Here is a 12,241-nt window from a genome sequence, read left to right as displayed (position 1 = left end):
AAAAAAAAAAAAAAAAAATCCAAAAATTAGCTGGGCATGGTGGTGCGCACCTGTAGTCCCAGCTACTTGGGAGGCTGAGGTGGGAGGATCACTTGAGCCCTGGAGGTTGAGGCTGCAGTGAACCAAGATCATGCCACTTGTACTCCAGCCTGGGTGTCAGAGTTAGAACCTGCCTCAAAAGAAAAGACCTTTCCTGCTGGGTGTGGGGGCGCATGCCTGCAGTCTCAGCTACTTGGGAGGCTGAAGCAGGAGGATCTCTTGAGCCCAGGAGTTCAAGTTCAGCCTAGGCAATGTAGTGAGACCCCGTCTCTTAAAAAAAGAAAAAAAAGACCGTATTTTCCTTTAATTATTTAAACATATTTTCCTTTTTTTTTTTTAGACAGAATTTCACTCTTGTTGCCCAAGTTGGAGTACAATGGCGCGATCTCGGCTCACTGCAACCTCCGCCTCCCGGGTTCAAGAGATTCTACTGCCTCAGCCTCCCGAGTAGCTGGGATTACAGGCACACACCAACACACCTGGCTAATTTTTTGTATTTTTAGTTGAGATGGGGTTTCACCATGCTGGTCAGGCTGGTCTCGAACTCCTGACCTCAGGTGATCCACCCACCTCGGCCTCCCAAAGTGCTGGGATTAGAGGCTTGAGCCACCGCGCCTGGCCTAATTCTTTAAACATATTTTCCTTTAGAATTTTGAACATATAATAATTTCCTTAAAGTCTTTGCTAAGTCCAGCATCTGGACCACTTTGCGGTCAGCTTCTATTGATTGTTGTTTTTGCTATGGGTCATATTTTTCTGTTTCCTTGTACGTTTAGGAATTATAGATTGTGTAAAGGACACTGGATGATACATTGTAGAGGCTCTGGATTCTGTTATCTGCCTGATCTCTATTATCTGTTTTGCTCTCAACTGGGTAGCAGCCTCTCTCTGGTAACCCTCAGGTAGTCTTCCCTACACATGTATATCCCAGTTTTCAGCCAAGAACTCACGAGAAAGCCGTGGTGTGGATCTCTGCCTCCCACATAAGCAGCTCCATTCTCTCCGGGGCCATGACTTATGGACTGCATTGGTTTCGGCAGCCCTTCACTCTGATCTCTTCTCGACACAGCAGGGCATCCCTACTCTGCCATGGTATGCTCTACTCAGCTTGCTATGCTGCAATTGGAAAGCTGTCCCCAGCAGAGAGACAGACAAATTGTGGGAAACATCTCATCAGTGATCTCGGGGATTACTGTCATGCACTGCCTGTTGTCTACTGTTTGAAAATGGTTGCTCATAGCTTTTGGGCAGTTTCATGGTTGTTTAAGGCAGAAAGGCTAATCTGATAATAAGAATTCCATTATAGGCTGGGCCTGATGGCTCACATCTGTAATCCCAGCACTTTGGGAGGCTAAGGCAGGAGGATTGCTTGAGACCAGGAGCTCAGGACCAGCCTGCGCAACATGGTGAAAGCCCGTCTCTACAAAAAATACAAAACTTAGCTGGGCGTGGTGGCACATGCCTGTGGTCCCAGCTACTTGGGAGGCTGAAGTGGAAGGATCACTTGAACCCAGGAGGTCAAGGCTGCAGTAAGTCGAGATGGCACCACTGAACTCCAGCCTGGCCAACAGAGTGAGACGCTGTCTCAAAAAGAAAAAAAAAAAAAAGAAAAAAATTATATTATGGTTGGAACCCTTACTTGGTATGTTTTTCTTTTCTTTCTTTCTTTCTTTTCCCTTTTTGAGACGGGGTCTTGCTCTGTGGCCCAGGCTAGAGTGCAGTGGCATGATCTCGGCTCACCACAGCCTTGACCTCCTGGGCTCAAGCAATCCTCCGACCTCAGCCTCCGGAGTAGCTGGGACTAACAGGTGCACACCACCATGCCTGGCTAATTTTTTATTTTTTGTAGAGACAGGGTCTCCCTATGTTTTCCCAGCTGGTCTTGAACTCCTGGGCTCAAGTGATCTGCCTGCCTTGGGCTCCCAAAGTGCCAAGAGTACAGCCATGAGCCACTGCGCCGGCCTTGTTTTTATTTTCTTCTAGTATCCTCCCTTCCCCCCATCTTCAGCCATTTAAGCAATCTATATGTCTATTGGCTCAGATGAGAGATGAAATGGTAACAAAAGTGGAAAACACTCCAAAACAATAGTTTCTGAAAGAAACTAAACCTATTCTTAATAATAGGTAATAATAGGTAAAGTTCTTTAGGGAGACCAGATTAAAAGCCCCTTAAGCAGGGGGAGACAGAAGTGAGGCACTGATATGAGAGAGCAGTGACAAGGTGGCTCCAAAAAAGAAAGGCCTGAGGCCCTGATTCCTGGGCTGCATGCCAGGGAACAGCAGGACCCCAGAGATGGCACTGTGTATAGGGTGTTTTGGTTGGCAGCGCCACAGGCACTCTAAACTGTCCATGCCCTTGTTTGACACTGAAGCAACAGAAAGATTCCCATGGCCCCCAGGCTGTAAATAGAAGTGGAGGGAGGATGCCCCAGACTTGAAGAAGGCATAGGCACAAGAACAGGCCACTTCTGTGTGACCTATCAGAAAAGATGATTATAAGGAACAACTGCCCTCCAACTCACACCTTGGCACAAGGTAAGACCCTAGAACCCACGCACCATCCAGCAGGAAGGAAAGAAAACTCCAAACTTTGGGCCGGGCATGGTGGCTTACGCCTGTCATCCCAACCCTTTGGGAGGCTGAGGCGGGAGGACAGCTTCAGGCCAGGAATTTGAGACCTGCCTGGGCAACACAGTGAGACCTCTACAAACAAACAAATAAACCTCACATATCTAAGATTAATTTGCTGTTATCTAGCAGACTGGGAACTCAAAACACAAGTGAAGTTGTTACATTAAAACAGTTTGTTGCACATCTGATTTGGCAGACTGAGATTATGTTATTATAATAATAAAGGTCACCATTCACAAGGACTTTACTGAGAGAGTTACATCCACTGTCTCATTTAATCTCATCTCATTTAACGGGAGTCTATTCCCTCACACTCCCTGTGATGATTCCTGTAACATGGTAGATATGCATGCCTGAGGAAAAATTAATAATTTTTCATAGCTGGGTGCAGTGGCTCACATCTATAAACCCAGCACTTTGGGAGGCCAAGGCAGGAGGATCGCTTGAGGCCAGGAGTTCAAAACCAGCCCTGGCAACATAGTGAGAACCTGTCTCTGGAAAAACAATTCTTTTAAATTAGCTGGACATGGAGGCATGTGCTTGTATTCCCAGCTAAACAAGAGGCTGAGGCAGGAGGATCACTTGAGCCTAGGAGTTCAAGACTACTGTGAGCCACGATTGTACCACTGCACTCCAGCCTGGGCAACAGAATGAGACCCTGTCTCCAAAAGTAATAACAGCAATAATAATGTATATTTACTCTGTACCAGGCATTATACCAAGGGCCTTACGTCACTTAATCTTCATACTAAACTTATGAGACATGTATTACTATTTCTATTTTACAAATGTAGAAACCAAAATTCAGAATTGTAAAATGAGTGTGGGATTTAGATTCAAATCTGGTGGAAGCTTTATTTTATGTTACTTGCAATCTGTGAAGAAAAAACTAGATCCAAGATTCTAACAGGAATTTATATAATATGATTACAAAATGAGTTTATTTATAATTTAAATAAACAAAATTCCCTTTTATTTTCTACAACAAACATGCTAAGATTATGTAAATAATCTTCTCGGCTAAATATTGTATTTTAGGGAGACATTAAACAAGAACTTCGTAGTTAACATTGTTCTTTCTATTTTATCTTTCTGTACAGACATTTTCTTTCCTTTTTTTTGAGACAGAGTCTCGCTCTGTCACCCAGGCTGGAGTGCAGTGGCGCTATCTCCGCTCACTGCAAACTCCACCTCCTGGGTTCAAGTGATTCTTCTGCCTCAGCCTCCTGAGTAGCTGGGAATACAGGCATGCACCACCACGCCTGACTAATTCTTGTATTTTTATTAGAGATGGGGTTTCACTATGTTTCCCAGGGTGGTCTCAAACTTCTGACCTCAAGTGATCCACCTGCCTCAGCCTCCCAAAGTGCTGGGATTACAGGTGTGAGCCACTGTGCCCTGCCGACTAATACTTTTTTATTGTATGCCAAATATTGTGTATAAAATAACCTTAAAGGTCGAAGTTAATGATATTTTTCTCTGAATGGTTGACTCTATTTTCTGTTAGCCCATGTAGCTCAAAAGAATGATAATTCTATCCAATCAGAAATTGAGCTGATTTCGGAAGAGTTACAGCTTTACTTAGATGTGGTCCACCTCTGTTTTTAATTATCTTGAGAGTGAGACCTGTCATGTATTTTTTGCAGGCCCCTCCCTTCAGAGGGACTCCATATTCCAAACAATAAGGGACTGCAGATCTTACTCTGCCTTTCCAGCCTAGGTCTCGAGCTTAGCAGCTCTTGTCCCCCAGTCTACCCCAGCACTCAGCAAATATCCCATGGGAAAAAAAAAAAGCCTCTTATCTAGGCTCCTACAGGTTCTAATCTATAACAATAGCCTGAGAGGCCATCAGAAGTTCAGTGTAAACCACACTCAATCTTCGGCTTTGACAAATACACCCAGCGAGAAAAATGACCAGCAATCCCAGCTCACCTAGCAATGGGCTCTTCTTTCTCTGATCCCACTGCTCTCTGATGTTCTTATATCTTTAAAAATAGGATTTGGGCCGGGCGCAGTGGCTCACACCTGTAATCCCAGAACTTTGGGAGGCCAAGGCAGTTCGAGACCAGCCTGGCCAACATGGTGAAACCCCATCTCTACGAAAAATACGAAATTTAGCTGGGCATGGTGGCACACACCTGTAGTCGCAGCTAGTCGGGAGGCTGAGGTGGGAGAGTCACTTGAACTCAGGAGGCAGAGGTTGCAGTGAGCTGAGATGGCGCCACTGCACTCCAGCCTAGGTGACAGAGTGAGACTGTCTATAAATATATACATATGTGTGTGTGATTTGTATAATTTATCCTTTTTTTGTATGTGTGCATTTTTGTTTTTCTGGTTGTTGTAGCAGGAGTGACAACCTACTGATACCTACTACATCCTACTTGGAAGCAGAAGTGCCTTGTGAATAACAACATATATTCTCGGAAGAGCGTCGTTCTTACCACTGAATATCTCAGACTGCTTCTAACATATTCTTAGAAAACATAACAAAAGGCAGACTATGTATAACTTTAAGTTTAATTAAGATCTTTCTCCACCTACCTGGTCTCTCAACAGTGTTCTTTGTTTACTTTGCTCCTGAGTGGTTAGGAGTGTAAATATCTTACTAGCACAATACATTGAAAATTCAATGTATTTGCTATAATAGGATTTGTTCTTCCTAAGGGCTTTATAAAATAAATCTCGAGTTTTTTGTATGTTTATTTTTATTTTTATTTTTGAGACGGAGTCTTGCTCTGTCCCCCAGGCTGGAGTGCAGTGGTGCGATCTCGGCTCACTGCAAGCTCCGCCTCCCGGGTTCACGCCATTCTCCTGCCTCAGCCTCCCGAGTAGCTGGGACTATAGGTGCCCGCCAACACGCCCGGCTAATTTTTTGTATTTTTAGTAGAGACGGGGTTTCACCGTGTTAGCCAGGGTGGTCTCGATCTCCTGACCTCGTGATCCGCCCGCCTCGGCCTCCCAAAGTGCTGGGATTACAGGCTTGAGCCACCGCGCCTGGCTGTTTTTTGTATTTTTAAAAGTCTGGGCTGGGCATGGTGGCTCACACTTGTAATCCCAGCACTTGGGGAGGCTGAGTCAGGAGGATTGCTTGAGGCCAGGAGTTCAAGACCAACCTGGCCAACAGCAAGACTCTGTCTCTACAAAAAATAAAAATAAAATGTCTGTATTTAATATTATTGATAGGTAACATTCTCACATGTTCAAATGTCAAAAAATATGAGAGGGTATACAGTGAAGTATTTCTTTTTTTTTTTGAGACAGAGTCTCGCTGTCGCCCAAGCTGGAGTGCAATGACACCATCTTGGCTCACTGCAACCTCTGCCTCCTGGGTTCAAGCAACTCTCCCACCTCAGCCTCCTGACTAGCTGGGACTAGAGGCGCATGCCACCATGCCCAGCTAAATTTTGTATTTTTAGTAGAGACGAGGTTTTGTCATGTTGGCCAGACTGGTCTCAAACTCCTGGCCTCAAGTGATCCGCTGGCCTCCCAAATGTTGGGATTACAGGCGTGAGCCATCGCGCCCGGCCACAGTAAAGTATTTCTATAAAGTATTTCTATGACTCATTCCTCCATCTACCCAGCTCCCACTCCCAACAGGTATTCATGATTATTAGCTTCTTATTTATTAGAAAAGTTTAAATGAATATGCTAGCTGACACATATCCGAATCATTTTCCCCTGTTCTTTACATAAACATAGCATCCTATGGCTACTGTTTTGCAGTTTGCCTTTTTTTTTTTAAGTATAAATGGGAATTAATTGGCTTATATGACTGCAAAGTCCAGGACGTGGCTGCCAGTACAGCAGGATCCAGGGCCTCAGACAATTAATTCCACCAAAACCCAGCTTCTCTCCTTCTCTTGCCTGCACTCTCCTCTCGGTGGCTTCATCCTCAGGCAGGCTCCCCTCCTAGTCCCACATCCAGGATGACATCTTAACAGTTTGGGAACTCCAACAGAAAGGGCACACCTATTACCACATTCCCAGTAGATTCTAGCCAAAGTCCTGGGGAGGGCTCTCACTGGCCCAGCTGGAGTCATCAGGCCAAGCTAGTAAGATATACTGATTGGCCAGGCTGAAGTGGCAGGGCCACCCCTGGCGTTCCAGGCTTGAGAAGTCAGTCCCACATTGGCATGAGTTTCCTGGCTGAATTGAGAAAAGTGGCTCTCCAAAGCCGTGTCAGGGTGCTGTAAGTGGATGATTTTCCCCAGGCAAAGACTACAGGTGTCTACTGCAAAAGGTAGTGTTTTTGATGTCTTCTTTTTTTTTTGGCTCTTTCATGCCAGGAAGCTGCTATTATGCCAAACCCATCTGTGGCTCAGGCCATACAGGACCAAACAAACAGCCAAAGTTGTTTACATCTTTCCTATGATCTTGTTTTTGTGGGCGCCCCAAAAATTATATTACAAACCCTCCAACTAGTCCCAAGTCCATAGCTCTAACTACCCCCTTTTTCTAACACAAAGCCAATATTTCCCCTGCCCTAAATTAACCCAAGGCTAGGTACTACAGAACCCCTAGAGACACCACTAATCTCCAAAACCCACCAGAATTATTCAAATCAGCCAGTCCCAAACTTTCCCTGCACTGCCTTGCCTTTCCTGCTGAAATGCTAATAAAGGTTCTGGTTTAAGCTTTCCCTTCACTCCCTTCTGCCTCCTGACCAAAGCTGGTGCTTCTTCTCCATGTGGCCCTGCATGGCGTGGTGTGCCCCTCCTCTCAGGAAATGTGGATAAATTATTCCTTCAAAGCCACTAGTCTGTCATCAGTCAGTCACCTCTATAAATTAAAATCCTACAGGTATAACTGAGAGAGGGGCTGCTGCGACTGAGTTTTCAGTCCTGGAAAACCACACTTTTTTTTTCTGTCTCTGCAAGGCTTTGGCAGTCTCTCCTCTCCACCCCCTTATTAATGCTGACCTCTGTTCCATAGGTACCTCTCTACACAAGCAGGTGCAAATTGTCATTGATGGGGGAAACATGAAACAAACTCAGATGCCTCCAGGGACACGTGAGAAGCCACACTTGTTTCAGCCTATTGTTCGCTTGAGGGAATGTGGGCCCTGTGATGCTGCTAGATCCTTCTTTTCTTTCATACTTTCCTCTCTTCTTCCCTCTCTCCTTCCTTCCCTCCTTCTCTCCTTCCCTCCCACCCTCCCTCCCTTTCTTCTTTCCTCTTTTTTAAGAAAAACTGAAAATCTATTTCTGTTTTGATTGGAGCTTGTGTATGTGTGTAAAATATGTTGTGTGTGTTTTTTTTTTTCCACAGCAACTGCTTTTTTTGTGTGCGGTAAAATATGTATGAAATAAACTGTCATTTTAACCTTTTTATGTGTAGAAGTCAATGGCATTAATTACATTGAAAATGCTGTACAGCCATTGCCACTATTTCTAAACTTTTTCATCCCCCCCAAATGGAAACTACGAACCCAGTAAGCAATAATTCCTCATTCTTCCCTCCTTCCTACTCTCAGTTCCTGAAACCTCTAATCTACTTTCTGTCTCTATGAATTTGCCTATTCAAAATCTTTCATATAAATGGAGTCAGATAGTATTTGTTTTTTTGTGTCTGGCATATTTGACTCAGAATGTTGTAGCATGTGTCAGAGCTTCACTCCTTTTCATGGCTGAATGATATTCCACTGTATGGATATACTACTTTTTTTTTTTTGAGATGGAGCCTCACTCTGTTGCCTAGGCTGGAGTGCAGTGGCGCGATCTCGGCTCACTGCAAGCTCCGCCTCCCAGGTTCCTGCCATTCTCCTGCCTCAGCCTCCCGAGTAGCTGGGACTACAGGCGTGCGCCATAACACCTGGCTAATTTTTGTATTTTTAGTAGAGACGGCATTTCACGATGGTCTCGATCTCCTGACCTCGTGATCTGCCTGCCTTGGCCTCCCAAAGTGGCATGAGCCACTGTGCCTGGCCAAAACACATCATTGTTAAATAACTCCTCAGGCTACCCTTCTCTACGGGAAAGTGCAGAGTAAATCAAGCAGATTTTTAATAGCAAAATGGCCAAGGAAAAAGCAGGATAGAGACAACGCAAAGATACAAACAATCTACCAAATGAATAAAGCCACTAATGTTACTTAGGCTCAAACAGTATCCCCCAAAGTGAGAGGTTGGATACTCACAACTCAATAAAAGGTGACATTCAGCTGATATTGTTGCTGTCTCACATGGCCTTAATTATCTTATTGCTTTTGTCTTCACTGTTCTTCAATTTTGTGCCCTTCTCTAGTGCCAGCCATTGTGGTAGGCCTTGAAGAGCACTCTCATGGAGAGCATATTCTGTAGAGGAAGACAGGCACACTAATAGTATCAACACAACCAATACAAACGCTGACTGATGTTATGGGAAAACCTAGGAGGGATACACAGGCAGATTTGGAGGATTAGGTAAGGCTTTCCAACTTCCCAACTTCTCCAACAACTTGCAGAGAAGTTGTCCTGAGACCTGAGAGATGAACTAGAGGTATGATTTGGAGGCAAACGCCAGGAAACTAGAAAGACTATAAAACACTTTGAGGAAATGACAGGAAAATGGGGATGAGGGACAGATGACACATGAGAGGAAGCAGGGACTCAATCGGAGTTTGGTCTTCACCTTGAAGGCAAATGGGGGCTGCTGGAAGGATTCTGTGTGGTTTTTTTTGTTTTGTTTTGTTTTTTTTAAGACAGATTCTCACTGCTGCCCAGGGTGGAGTGCAGTGGTGTGATCTCAGCTCACTGCAACCTTTACCTCCCACCTGGAAGGATTCTGTGGATGTTAGCGTAGAGTGGTGAAAGGCTTGTGCACTCATCTTAATCTTAAATACATACCTTGGCCAGGCAAGGCGGCTCACGGCTGTAATCCCAGCACTTTTGGAGGCTGAGACTGGCAGATCGCCTAAGGCCAGGAGTTTGCGACCAGCCTGGGCAACATGGCAAAACCCTATTTCTACTAAAAATACAAGAAATTAGCCAGGCGTGGTGGCATGTACCTGTAGTCCCAGCTGTTTGGGAAGCTGGGGCAGGAGAATCACTTGAACCCGGGAAGTGGAGGTTGCAGTGAGCTGAGATCACGCCACTGTACTCCAGTCTGGGTGACAGAGCAAGACTCCATCTAAAGACAAACAACAAAAAAATGATTACTGGGTGTCACTGAAAAATAAGGTGCCCAGCTGTCCAGCTTACCTTTCTAGGATGTCTGATTCTATGAGGATTCTAAACCTTTCACTGTCTTTGAGCTACAGAATAACTCGGAGTTTTTACAAACTATAGATGCTTCTTGTCTATAGAAATGCAAATTGTGGCCGGGCACGGTGGCTCACCTGTAATCCTAGCACTTTGGGAGGCCGAGACGGGCGGATCACCTGAGGTCAGGAGTTCGAGACCAGCCTAGCCAACATGGTGAAACCCTGTCTCTACTAAAATACAAAAAGCTAGCTGGGCATGATGGCGGGTGCCTGTAATCCCAGCTACTCGGGAGACTGAGACGGGAGACTCTGTTGAACCTGAGAGATGGTGGTTGCGGTGAGCCAAGCTCGCGCCACTGCACTCCAGCCTGGGCGGCTGAGTGAGACTCCAACTCAAAAAAAAAAAAAAAAAAAAATGCAAATTGTTTTCAGTAGAATGCAATTGATTACTGAGCTGTGGATTTGATCAGTTCTGCCAGTTTTTGTATATATTTGTAGTTATTTCATTATTCCTCATTTGACTATGTGTGTGGTACTTTGAATTTTCCATTGAAGCAGTTGTAATCTTTCTGGATATCTCATTCATTAATGAGTTAAATAAAATCTCTAACATTTATATCTGTATTATATTTGATATTAAAATTATTCTTCAACAGTAGTATACAGTTATATGAATAAGCCGCAATTTATTCATCTGTTGGTGGACATCTGAGTTTTTTCCCTTTGGCTATTATGAATAAAGCTGCTATGAGTCTTTTGGTGAACAAAGGCATTCATTTTTGGGGGTAGATATCTAGAAATGGGATTTCTGGAGTATAGGGTAGGGGTAAATTTAATTTCGGTAGAGACTGATGTTTCCAAAGTGGTTGTACCATTTTACACTCCCATCAACACTGTATGAGAGTCCCATTTCTGCCTCTTTGCAACTAAGGGAATTGTCAGTCTTTTCATTTCAGCTATTCTATGGAGTGGCGGATCACGAGGTCAGGAGATCGAGACCACGGTGAAACCCCGTCTCTACTAAAAATACAAAAAATTAGCTGGGCGTGGTGGCGGGCGCCTGTAGTCCCAGCTATTCGGAGAGGCTGAGGCAGAAGAATGGCGTGAACCCGGGAGGCGGAGCTTGCAGTGAGCCGAGATTGCGCCACTGCACTCCAGCCTGGGCGACAGAGCGAGACTCCGTCTCAAAAAAAAAAAAAAATAGTATCATATTTTGGTTTCAATTTACCATAGAAGATTTTCGGGAGGGAGGTAACTTGAACAGATTTTTACATTTTAGAAAACTCTTTCTGCGTATTATGTGGAGAATGATTATTTGTATACCAAAGTTCATAGCAGCATTATTCACAATAGCCAAAAGGTGGGAATAACCAAGCATCCATTTATATGGATGAATGGATAAACAAAATGTGGTATACATGTATAATGGAATATTATTTAGCCTCAAGAAGGAAGAAATTCTGATACATGCTACAACATAGATGCTCCTTGAAGACATTATGCTAACTGAAATAAGCCAATCAGAAAAGAGCAATTATTGTATGATTCAATTTATATGCGGTACCTAGCATTTACAGATAGAAAGCGCAATATCCGCTATCAGGGGTTGTGAGAAACGGGTAATGGGGAGTTATTGTGTAATAGGCAGATTTTCTATTTGGGATAATGAAAAAGTTCTGGAGATGGATAGTGGTGATGGTTTCACAACAATGTGAATGTACTTAATGCCACTGAACTGTACACTTAAAAATGGCGAATTTTATGTTACATAGATTTTATCACACACACAAAGAGGAGGGAGGGCGGGAGGGAAGGAGAGAGGGAAGGAAGTAGAGAGGGGAGAAGAGAGGAAGAAAGGAAAGAAAGTAAAATCTGGCATCACAGGGCCCACATTCCCGCGTGTCAGCAATAGGCTGAAACAGAAGCATGGCTTCTCACGTGTCCATGGAGGCATATGAGTGTGGCCCACTTTCCCGGTTCAATGACAATTTGCACCTGCTCGTGTAGAGGGGTACGGGTGAAACAGAGACCAGTATTATTAAGGGGATGGAGAGGAGAGACCGCCAAAACATCGCAGAGACACACCGTCGGAGCCAAGAGAACGGGGTCCAGACGCCTGGCTTGGCCTGTGGGAACTGGCAAGTCTCAGCTCTCAAACGTCCGGGCTTTTCAACCCCGCCACAGCCGGGTTCCAGCTACCTACTTCCTTTAAAGCCTTCACCGACTCTAAAACACCAAACACAAAGACCCAACTAGCGCCGGAAGCCCGAGATGTAACCGTAGTCACCTGACCCTCCCGTCCGGACTCTGATTGGGCTTTGGAGATACGTGTCCCTCCCGGCGCTCTACGGCGACCCCGCCCCAGCAGCCTGAGGGGGCGGGAACAGATGTC

General features: G+C 44.8%; 1 long non-coding RNA gene across 1 annotated transcript in view; it reads right to left on the bottom strand.

The window, feature by feature from the left end:
* LOC131382544 (uncharacterized) overlaps window positions 1-12,088 on the bottom strand; it is a 15,649-nt gene extending 3,561 nt beyond the window's left edge. Inside the window, exons 1-3 of the long non-coding RNA XR_009212102.1 lie at window positions 11,935-12,088; window positions 9,655-9,776; window positions 8,806-8,962 (exon numbers count right to left, since the gene is read on the bottom strand). This is a non-coding gene — a long non-coding RNA (uncharacterized LOC131382544). The remainder of the gene's footprint in view (window positions 1-8,805; window positions 8,963-9,654; window positions 9,777-11,934) is intronic.
* Between the last annotated feature and the right edge of the window lie 153 nt (window positions 12,089-12,241).

Source organism: Hylobates moloch, unplaced genomic scaffold (assembly GCF_009828535.3).
Source record: "Hylobates moloch isolate HMO894 unplaced genomic scaffold, HMol_V3 SCAFFOLD_47, whole genome shotgun sequence".
Taxonomy (NCBI): Eukaryota; Metazoa; Chordata; class Mammalia; order Primates; family Hylobatidae; genus Hylobates; species Hylobates moloch.
This window is presented reverse-complemented; position numbering and strand designations above follow the sequence as displayed.